This window comes from Dioscorea cayenensis, unplaced genomic scaffold, assembly GCF_009730915.1.
Source record: "Dioscorea cayenensis subsp. rotundata cultivar TDr96_F1 unplaced genomic scaffold, TDr96_F1_v2_PseudoChromosome.rev07_lg8_w22 25.fasta BLBR01000476.1, whole genome shotgun sequence".
In the NCBI taxonomy this organism is placed as follows: domain Eukaryota; kingdom Viridiplantae; phylum Streptophyta; class Magnoliopsida; order Dioscoreales; family Dioscoreaceae; genus Dioscorea; species Dioscorea cayenensis.
Genome location: NW_024086867.1, coordinates 49,227 through 60,359, shown reverse-complemented (window position 1 = coordinate 60,359; position 11,133 = coordinate 49,227). Strand labels below are relative to the sequence as shown.

At 43.0% G+C, this 11,133-nt stretch overlaps 1 non-coding gene across 1 annotated transcript; it reads left to right on the top strand.

Annotated features, from left to right (window-relative positions):
• The first annotated feature begins 1,437 nt into the window (after positions 1–1,437).
• LOC120254486 lies at positions 1,438–1,544 on the top strand. The gene has a single exon (XR_005534639.1). It is a non-coding gene; the product is annotated as a small nucleolar RNA R71 (small nucleolar RNA).
• The last annotated feature ends 9,589 nt before the right edge of the window (positions 1,545–11,133 follow it).

Genomic DNA, 11,133 nt, shown 5'->3' with positions numbered 1-11,133 from the left:
GCCTATCTTTTGCTTCCTTTTTACTCTTCAAGGCATTCACAACCTATATGCATAAAAGAACACCAAATACACAATATGAGACATAAACCACAAAAAAAATGATGCTCAATGCATGTAAAACATATATAAAAATATGTCTACTCAAGCACTTATCAAACTCCCAACATTGTATCTTTATAGCCTATCTTTGCTTCCTTTATAGCCTATCTTTGGTCCTTGAATTGAACAAGAACTCCCAACAATTCAATTTCTTCACCCAAATTGGCAATGTTGCATGGTATGATGAAGCTTCCCGGGTTATTCTTCTTATTCGGCATATTCTTTTGCAAAACTGCCTAGCAAGAAGCATCTAAAATCACTAAGGCACTCTCCTCCAACGTCCTCTTGTTGGTCAACAAGTCCTTCATGAATTTTGCATACTTAGGCATTTGGGACAATGCCTCAACAAAGGGAATATTGATGTGGAGTTGCTTGAACAAACTCAGGAACTTCTTGTACTGTTCATACCCTTGGTCATTCTTCAATATAGAGGGATAAGAGATTCTTGGCTTGAAAGATGAGGGTGCCACCTCCTTCTCTTTGCTTCCTTCCTTCTCAATCTCTATGACCTCGGGTGCATCTACATTGCGATTCTCACTCAGAAGCATACCCTCAATCTCATGACCACTTCTCAATGTGATCGCCTTCACATGCTCTCTAGGATTAGTCTCGGTATTACTCGCCAAGCTTCCTTGTGGTCTCTCCGATAGAGACTTTGCAATTTGCCCCACTTGATTCTCAAGATTATGCGAAGAAGCGGTGTAGTTGCGAAGTGTAGCCTTGACTAATTGAAACCTTGTATCCGATGATTGCACAAATCTAGTCAAGGCCTTTTCTAAGCTGGTCATTCGAGTCTCCAAACCTGAAACTCGGTTCTCCATGTTTGGGGCTTATTGTTGTTGGAAACATGGTGGTACCATAGCCTTTTGTAAGCCTTGGTTGCTCCACGAGAAATTGGGATGACTTTTCCAACCCGGATTGTAGGTGTTGCTATATGGATTCCCTTGGTTCCTCATCGCATTACCCACGAAGTCGACTTTCTCCACCGAAAATGCATCACCAATATAGATCAGGCAATCGGAGGGAGCATGTCCTCCACCACACCCGGTGTAATTAGTCACGGCCGCCACTCTATTAGAAGTTAGAAGGTCTAACTTCTTACTTAACGATTCCAATTGAGCCACCAATGAAGTTAATGCATCTATTTCATGGATCCCGGCTACCTTTTTCCTTTCCCGTGCGTTCTACTAATTACTTTTCATGGCCATGTCTTCCACTAACTATTGGGCTTCTTCCGGGGTTTTGCTCCCCATTGTACCTCCTGCGGTGGCATCTAGCAATTGCCTTGTACTCGGATTCAACCAATTGTAGAAAGTCTGAATGATCATCTAATTAGGAAATCCATGCTGTGGGTACCTCCGTAAAAGATCCTTGAAGCACTCCCATGTCTCAAACAAGGACTCCAACTCCATCTGTACAAATGATGATATCTCATTATGAAGCTTGGCTGACTTCCCCGGAGGAAAGTATCTAGCAAGAAAAGCTCTGACCATCTCATTCCAAGTCGTGATGAAAGCCTTGGGTAAAGAATGAAGCCACTGCTTGGCTCTTCCCTTGAGAGACAATGGGAAAACCCTCAATCTAATAGCATCATCCGATATATCGTTAATCTTTAGCATATCATAAACTTCCAAGAAGTTCTCTATGTGGTTGTTTGGATCCTCATCAGCCAAACCATTGAACTGTACTAACTGTTGAATCATTTGGATAAATGTTGGCTTTAGCTCGAAGTTTGGAGCTGTAATCGGGGGTGGCACAATACTCGATTGTGTGCCCAAAACTGAGGGTCTAGCATAATCAGAAAGTGACCTCTATTACTCATTTTGTTCTGCCATATTATCCGACCCTTCCACTTCTATTTCAGCTTGATTAGACGGTTCTTGTACTGGTTCCTTTCCCCTTCTTCTGAGTGTACGAGTTTGTCGAGTAATAAAATCCCAGGTGAGTGGGTATCGTATCCACAGGGCGTAGGGAATAAAACTTGTTAAATTGTTCCTTAAATAAGTGAAGATAAATAGTGATTTGGTTGATAAAATGTAATGTAAACAAAAGTGAAAAAAACAAGAAAGAGAAGCACAAGTAAATGGGAGGTAAGGCAATCGATATGAATGGGGTACTCGGATATTGTTCCGCCTTAGACATTCGTTTCAAGTGCAAAACCCTCTATTATGCTTCCTAACAAATGGAATAATGAGTCGTGGAGAACCTTCAATCTATGGTCCCAAATCTATGTTCAACCATGCCTAACTCTATACATGTCCCGGAGGAGAAATCGAATAATTTCAACACCTCACACTCGTATAGAATCGCAATGAGCTCTAGGGATTCCAAGTGGTAAATCCTCTTCCTAGATATAGACCTAACCCTTTGGTTCAGGTGGAAGGTCCACAGCCACAATTAAGCCCTAGGTGCTAAAATTACTTTAACGTTTCACTCCATTGCCTCTACAACTAAGCCCCAGCGGAAGGTCATCCCTTAGCCCATTCACTCTACTATGACCTCAAAGAACTCGAGGAAATGGAGGTAGGACAAACCACACCAGAGGGGAAAGGGGACATTCTGCTACCTCTTGACTCACCCTCTCAACCTTCTCCAATCTAGTTTTTTCTAACTCTCGCGGTGTGTCACTCACTAACAAGGTCGCCCACAGGGGCGAGTCCACGCCCCTGTGTGCTCTCGGGAAAATCTGCCCAACTCTGCAGGAGTTTACACGCCCTTGCGGAAATTACCCACGGGCGTGCGCCAGTCACATGGTTATCTACAGGGGCAGCCACACGCCCCTGTGCCTTCTCTGGATGAGCTCACAGTACACATCCACGGGCGTGTGGAAATTTCACACGCCCGTGTGTTTTCTCTGGATGACTTAGAAGAACCTGCAGGCTCTGCAGAACTATTCTGAACATGTTTACACACTAAGAGCCTGCTATATTATGCAAAATTTACCAGATAAAAACACAAAATGGAATTCAAACTACCAGACTTCGCCAATTTTTGTGTGTTTTCACATGATGAATTTGAAAAACCCACAATAAAATTGCAGCACAAACATCTAAATATTAAAACACCAACACTTAACAGTTTATTCATGAAAACAAACTAAACTAAAAGGTGCGAGAATAATAAACACTTGGGTTGCCTCCCAAGAAGCGCTTGTTTAACGTCACTAAGCTTGATGTATCTTTCTTACCTCACGGTGGTTTATGAATGAAGGTTGCCCTCTTACCCATGGCTTGAAAGCATGATGAGCAAAGTCTCTTGAGGGTAGAGGGTGTACTATCGGGCTTCGGACCACCTAGCAATGGTTCGTCCAACTTCCTTTGCTCCTTTACGTCTCCAACAGTCTTGGAGCGTTTTCGGTGGCATCTTCGAGCCCTTTTCATTTTCCGGAGCACTTTCTTCAAGATCCCCGGTGTAGATGTTTCCTCTCCAGTCGAACCAAGCATCATTACTTCTTCATTGCTCTCCTCTTGGTCGAACAAACCTTCATATTGATCCGGGTTGAACATTTCCTGCACATATTCATCAACAAGCTCATCAGTAGTGTCTAGAAAATATAAAGTGTCATCAAAATCAAGAGAATGCCGCATGGCTTCAGCAAGGCGGTATGTGAGCTTATCATCTCCAACTCTCAATGTGAGCTCCCCGCCGTCCATGTCAATCAATGCTTTGGAAGTCGGCAAGAACGGTCTCCCAAGTATCAAGGGTACATCTACATCGACATCTGGCACTACAAAGTCAACCGGAAAAATGTACTTGTCCACCTTGACAAGCACGTCTTCAATGATGCCTCTCGAATGTCGTACCGTTCGGTCCGCCAATTGTAAAGTCATCCGGGTAGGCCTAGGCTCACCCAAGCCTAGCTTTTCGAAGAAAGTATATGGCATAACGTTGATGCTCGCCCCTGAATCACCCAAGCCTAGCTTTTCCTCACCTAAGTTGCCGATGTTACACGGAATGATGAAGCTTCCCGGGTCTTTCTTCTTGTTCGGCATGTTCTTTTGCAACACCGCCGAGCATGAAGCATCAAGCACCACTGAAGCACTCTCCTCCAATTTCCTCTTGTTGGTCAATAGGTCTTTCAGGAACTTCGCATACTTAGGCATTTGAGCCAATGCCTCAACAAAAGGAATGTTGATGTGGAGTTGCTTGAACAAACTCAGGAACTTCTTATACTATTCATCCCCTTGGTTATTCTTCAATCTAGAGGGATAAGGGATTCTTGGCTTGAAAGGTGGGGATGCCATCTCTTTCTCTTTGTTTGCTCCCTTCTCAACCTCTACAACCTTGGGTGCGTGTTCTTTCGGCTTTTCACTCGGAAGCCTCCCTTCAACCTCACGACCACTTCTCAAAGTGATCGCCTTCACATGTTCTCTAGGATGCCCCTCAAGACTACCCGAGTGAGGGCATTATAGGTGGGGTTTTGAGGCTGCTACTATTCATTCTTCTTCCCCATTCTCTAACCGTTTCTCCCTCATTTCTCCACCGTTTTTCATCAGTTTTTTTGCTCTAGTTTGCTCTTCTCCTCCTCTTTTCCATTTTGGTAACAAAAATTTGGAGTTTGAGCAAGTTTTTGGCCGGATCCAACCATTTAATCCACCCATCTTACTCTAGGGCAAGGGTTTGACCTCTCACTCAACCCTTGAGTTCTTCTTGTTCTTGTGGGTGAAATCTTTTGGGTTTTTGTTGCTGTGTGAATGTTTAATGATTATCAAGAATTTTTCCTTGATTTGTAAAATTTTTGGCTACTTTTACAAGCAAAGTTCTTGAAATTTTTTCCGAAATTACTGTAGCACTGGCATTTTCTTGCTTTCTTCATTCTTTTGATGCCCACTTTGCTTGTAACTTGGTTAGATGATCTCCACTTGCATCACATGGACATTTTTTTATTTTTTTATTTTTTTATTTATTTATTTTTTGTTTTCTTTTACTTCTATGTTTTGATTGCCTTTTGTGTTGTTAGTTGTTTATCGTGTTTGTGTTGATGGGTGTGTGAATGGATGCCTTGAGGTGATGTTCCTTTCTACCTTGCAGGGTGGAATTAGGGCATCAAGCACACTTTATTCCTCTATCATCTACCAGGATCTTTGGTGGTCACCTTGATCTCATGGACTGCAAGACTCATGCTTTGAGACTCGGGGAAGTTCACGAAACCCTCTTACTATGTTTTTATTGTCTATCTTGTTGCATTCTACTGATTAGGCATATTGAGGGCAATGTGCATCTTTAAGTGGGGGGTGGAGTTCTGTGAACTTTGAAAATGTTTGCATTTGCATGCTTGATTACCTATGATAGCTATGATTTTATTGTTAAGGACTTCCTAGCTTGGTAGAATGATAGTTGTGAGTTGTACTTTATTTGTGCTTGAATGTAGTTCAGTATCATCTCTAGTGCGCCTATATATATGTTCATGAGCACTTCTACCTTGTACACTACAACCTACCCATCATTTTGACTTGGGCATTAATTTATTAAATTCTATCTTCAATGCACTTTTAAGAGCTTTTGTGTTCCTTTATTGTTTCTCTACCTTAAAGTGTACTATTGTAGCAAGTCTTTACAAGGGACATGAGATACAGTTTGTACATGTGATCAAAAAAAAAATAATAATAAAATAAAAATAAAAATTGAGTCTATGGCAGTATTCCTCTGCTAGTATAGCATGAATGCGTCTATGTAGACTGTTTTTGAGTATGTTGGGTAACTCTTGTGCCTAATCAGCATGTGCATCCTTCTGAAAGATTGTAAAAAAAAAATTTTTTGTGCAGTCTAGGTTAGGCGGACTTAGAAAAAAAAAAGTGTGTATGCTTGTATATATGTGTGAATAAAATAAAGTATCTCTTTTGTTCCTTTGAAGCTTGCTGCATAGTCATTTGAAAGTTAGAGTTTTATCTAGGAACCAGAGGACTCTTCATTGAGTATTGAGGATGCCTTCAGCATCTTAATGCCATTATCATTATGTGTGGGGCAAATAGGCATCCTGGGGTAATCCAGGGTGTAGAGGACAAGGTGGGGGTTATCACACACTCACAGGAGCACTTTAGATGAGATAGAACTATTATTACTTTACTATTCATTGAACAGCTCACTCCTTGATTTCTGTCCAGTCGTGCTTGTGGAGTCCTTTACATTGAGCTTGAGGTCGCACTTTTAGCCGTTTATCTTCTTCCCCTTTGTTCTGCATGTTTGTTTGCTTGAGGACAAGCAAACGCTTAGGTGTGGGGATGTTTGATAAACGTCTAAAAGTATGTATTTTGCATGTATTTGTTCTGTACTATTCTTTATATTTATTTGTTGAATCGATGCCTTTTTGGTTTAAATTGTGTTATTTTTACATTTCAGACCCATTAGAAGCCCTGGGGCTCGGCGACGTGATTGGGGATGAATTCGACAACAAAATGGTGTTTCCGGGCTGGGATCAATGTAGCACAGCGTTGTAGCAGTGCTACTATAGTAATCACTGTAGCTCATCACGGGCTTCTCAGCAGAAAACTGAAATTCTCGAGGGGCGGCATACGGCCAGTATACTGACCCGTTTACTGATCGGGATCTGGGCATATATAAGGCTTGTTAGGGCATCAATTAAGGGACTTTTGGCCACCACTCTCCACCATCATCCTCTAGAGCTTCAAGGCTGCGGGAGAAGGCAGATCTGAGGGGAAAATTGAAGGGAGAAGAAGGTTACACTCAAGGAAAATGATCTAGGAGCTCGCCGGCGCGGATCCGATGAGTTCTCATCACCACCTTCTAGTCTTCATCTTAGGGGAGTTTGTTATGAACTTTTCTTTGTATCTCTTATCTTCTACACTTGCTCCTTTGTTGATGACAAACTAGACTCCCAAGGTCACCGGGCATCCGGTGAACCTTGGGATGAACTTTCTTGTATAGATGCTTTGATTTACATTTATGGCATTTGTGTGGTTTGTGATCCTTGCTTGGTGCCCTTTGATGTGTTGTTTTGCATGAGAACTTTGTGATTTAACTTCTAGGTTGTATTTGGTGCGTGACTGATAAACGCCTAAATGTATATATTTCATATGTATTAATCGTGTATTATTTGTGAACATGTTAACGAATTGATGCCCGTTTTATGTCTAAATTGGTTATTTCGGTGTTGCAGGTCTTAAATGAGTCAAACAATGCTCAAAAATGCAAATCGGATGAATTCGACATCAAAAACGGCATTTTTGGGGTCCCGGCACTGTAGCGGTACTGTAGCAGGTCACTGTTCTTCCTGCGGGCATTTGGCTGGGAGTTTCACGGGCTCCATGCGCCCGCATGGATGCCCGTGAGGTTTGCTGGGAATTCTCAAGTCTCGGTACTGTAGCAAAAATGTAGCAAAAGTACTGTAGAGGAAACACTGTAGCCGAGCACTGTAGCACCGGCATGGTTTTTGTGCATTTGGCTGTGAGCTTCACGGGCTCCATGCGCCCGCATGGAGCCCGCATGAACTGACGTGGTATATAAGAAGCTGATTTCTTCTAGGGCAAGGGGAGGAGTTTTTGGAGAGTTCTTCAAGCCGATTTTCACCAATCTTTGAGAGGCAAGATTACATGTTTTTGGAGAAGGGAAATCTAAGGGAGAAGCTCGGATTTGGCTAGATCTTCATCGATCTCTTCTTTGGGAGTTTGTAGAGCGAGCGAGGGAAGCCGCCCCCCATTGCGGCGTCCGTGGGAAGCCTTTCCACCTAGCTTGGCTTGTCTTCCTTCTTCCATTGTTTGAGGGAGTTTTTATTATGCCTTTTGTAGTTGTTTGCATGGATTTGTTGCTTGGATTTGTTTGTATGGACGAGTAGACCCCAAGGTCACGGATGCTCGGGTGAACCTTAGGGGTGAACTTGTGTATTTGGATGATTTAAGTTTGTTTATTGCAATTGTTGTGTTTTTGAGATTCATTCTTGGTGCATTTGATGTGTTGCTTACATGAGAACTCTGTAAACCAAGCTGCTAGGTTGTACTTGGTAGCGTGACCATCGCCCTTGTACTAGACACACCAAGTTTGGAAGGGATTCATGTGCGAATACGCCGTGACCATCGGGTGATTCTGCACCCTCCACCATTAGGGGCTAGACCGAGTTGTGTTCCGGCTCTAATTAGGGGATTTTCCCCACTTGTTAATGCAATCGTATGAGGATTTGATCGGAAGAAATTACGTGTCAATACTTATACGGATTTGGGGTCAATGGCCGTGACCATCGGGTTGACCTAATCTAGGAAATCTCTAGGTCCAAACCTTGATTGCATGACATTCTTAGCATCCTGTGCACTTTAGTAGCCCCTAGGGAATCCGCATCCGTGACCGTTCCTTTCCCCGATTTTTATACCCCTCTCCGTATTTTTAGTCTCCACTTGTAGTTATCTTATTTAAATTAATAGATTAGAGAAACCTTTTCGAATCATCGGCTGAGACAATAAGCGAAGAGGAAGTAAGGGTAGATCCTTGGGCCCAGGGAATACGACCCTCTCGTGCTCGCACGAGAGGTATTACTTGACGACTCCGTGCACTTGCGGAACACTCATCAGTGACCATCGCCCTTATACTAGACACACCTTGCTTGGAAGGGATACATGTATGAATACACCATGACCATTGGGTATTTCATAGCCTTCCAACCATTAGGGCTGTACTTAGGTTGAGTTTCGGCCCTAATTTGAGATTCCCCTAATTGTAATGCGATCGTAGGAGGATTTGGTCGGAAGAGATTCTGAGCCAATACTCTTATTGTAATAGGGATTAATGCCATGACCATCGGGGTGATCTATTTTTGGATGTCTCTTGGTCCAACCACCATTGCCTTTGTAATTCTAGCATCCATCTAGCTTTAGTAGTCCCGAGGGGATCCTAGCTCGGAGACCTCGCACTTTCATTGTTACTTGCTTTCTTAGTATGCTTGTGTGGTGAGCCTTAGTCCTTGTGTTTATAGTTTTCTCTTTGTTATTTTCCTTATCTGGTTTTAGTCCTATATTTGGTAGACTAGACAGTGTCATCTAGGGGGAGTAATAAAAGCTCTTGGGACCTAGGGAATACGACCCCTGTGTTACGCACAGGGTATTACTTGATGACCCGTGCGCTTGCGGACTCAATCACAAGTGCACGTGTTTGTCGAAGTAATAATCCCGGGTGAGCGGGTATCGAATCCACAGGGAGTAGGCAGTAAAGACACTTAATTCGATTCTTAGCTATGTGGAATATCAACAATGATAAGTGTGACAATGATTCAATTCTCAACAATTAAAAGCAACAAGTAAGAGACCAAAACTAAGGAGGAGGTAAGGCAATCGATAAATATGGGGTACTCGAATGATGCTTCACCTAGGATAATCAATTCAAGTGCAAGAACTCTCTATTATGCTTCCTAATCAATGCAATGGTGAGTCATGGAAATCCTTACATACATAGTCCCAAATCTAAGGTCAACTATGCCTAACTCTTTTCATGTCCCAGTGGAGAGATTAAATAACCTCTCAATCTCATAGTTGAATAAAGTTGCAATGCGCTCTATGGATTCCAGGAGATAAATCTCTTCCTAATTATAGACCTAACCCTTTGCTCCAGGTGGAAGGTCCCTAACCACAATTAAGGTATAGATACTAAGATCCTCTCAACGCTTCACTCCGTTACACTCGCAACTAAGCCCCAGCGGAGATTCATCCCTTAGACCATTCACTCTATTATGGCCGCAAAGAACTCGAGGAACGGAGGTAGAATCTATCACGCCGGAGGGGAAAGGGGACGCTCCTGTACCTCTCGACTCACCCTCTCAACCCTCTCCAACCTAGCTTTGTCTAACGCTCATGGTGTGTCACTCACTCACAAGGTTACCAACAAGAACTCTCAACCCCAGTGTCACTCTAGGGGAATGTTCATACAATCAAGCATTCATGGTTGGAACTCACAATAAACATCAATTTATTGAAAGTATAATAAAGAAGTTCAAAGAAACGGATACATCCTAGGGTTCACAATCACCCAAGTACCCATTAGGGGTTTAGCTCTCCATGGAGCTAAGTACAATCAAAGAAATCGAATGTAAAAGCAGTGAATCCATAAAGAAACCCCCTTGATGGTCGTGTCGATGGTCTTGTGGAGATTCCTCTACTCGTTGCAAGGGATCCTTTGTCCAGCCTAGGATACACCTCGCCGGATCGATGCCGACGGAAGCTCTCCCAATAACCTTCTTCCAAACGATGCGCGTTGTCAGAGCCGTAGAACCTCTACAAAAACCTAGCCAATACCCCTCAAAACCCTAGCTGAAGCCCTCTCGTAAGTTGGGGAAAAGATGGAGAAAAGAATACCAAAATCATTGCTGAATCGGCTTTAAATAGGGCTGGAATCGGGTGACTCCACGGCCGTGGATGGTACACGCGCCCGTGCAGAATTTCCACATTGCCATGGATAATTTCCACACGCCCGTGTGGATTCTCTGTTTCTCTAATTTCTCAGCCGGTTGTGAACAGTGCTGCTAGAGTACATGCTACAGTGCTCTGCTACAGTCTTCGACCTGAATAACTTCCCAATTCCATATTTTCATCGGGGTAACGCAAACGGGCACACGTTTCCGTTGTGCATCACTTGCTTCTTCAATGATATACATGTTGGTGGAGCTCTCGTTCTTATGTGCATAAGTCGGAATGCTCAAGTGTGACTGTCTTTGTGCCCCTCCAAATGGATGTGCTCACTCGAATGCGAGGAGGTTGGCACACACTCTAGCATCTCACACCTGACCTATGTCTTCGCGTTTGACCCTTAGCAAGATTTCCTCCAAAATAGGTGCATTATGATCCACATTGGCCTATTTCCTTCATACTCGGCCTCACAACCCTACCTGCATAAAAGTAACATAAAAACACACAAATTAGTGTAAAAACCTGAGAAAAGTAATGCTCAACATAAGAATGAACACTTCGCATTCATATTGCACAAGCACTTATTAGCAACCCTCTCTCAAGTTGGGGAAAAGATTGAGAAAAGAATGCTGAAATCAGGGCTGAAATTGGCCTTAAATAGGGCTGGAATCAGGAATCCACTCGCCCCTAT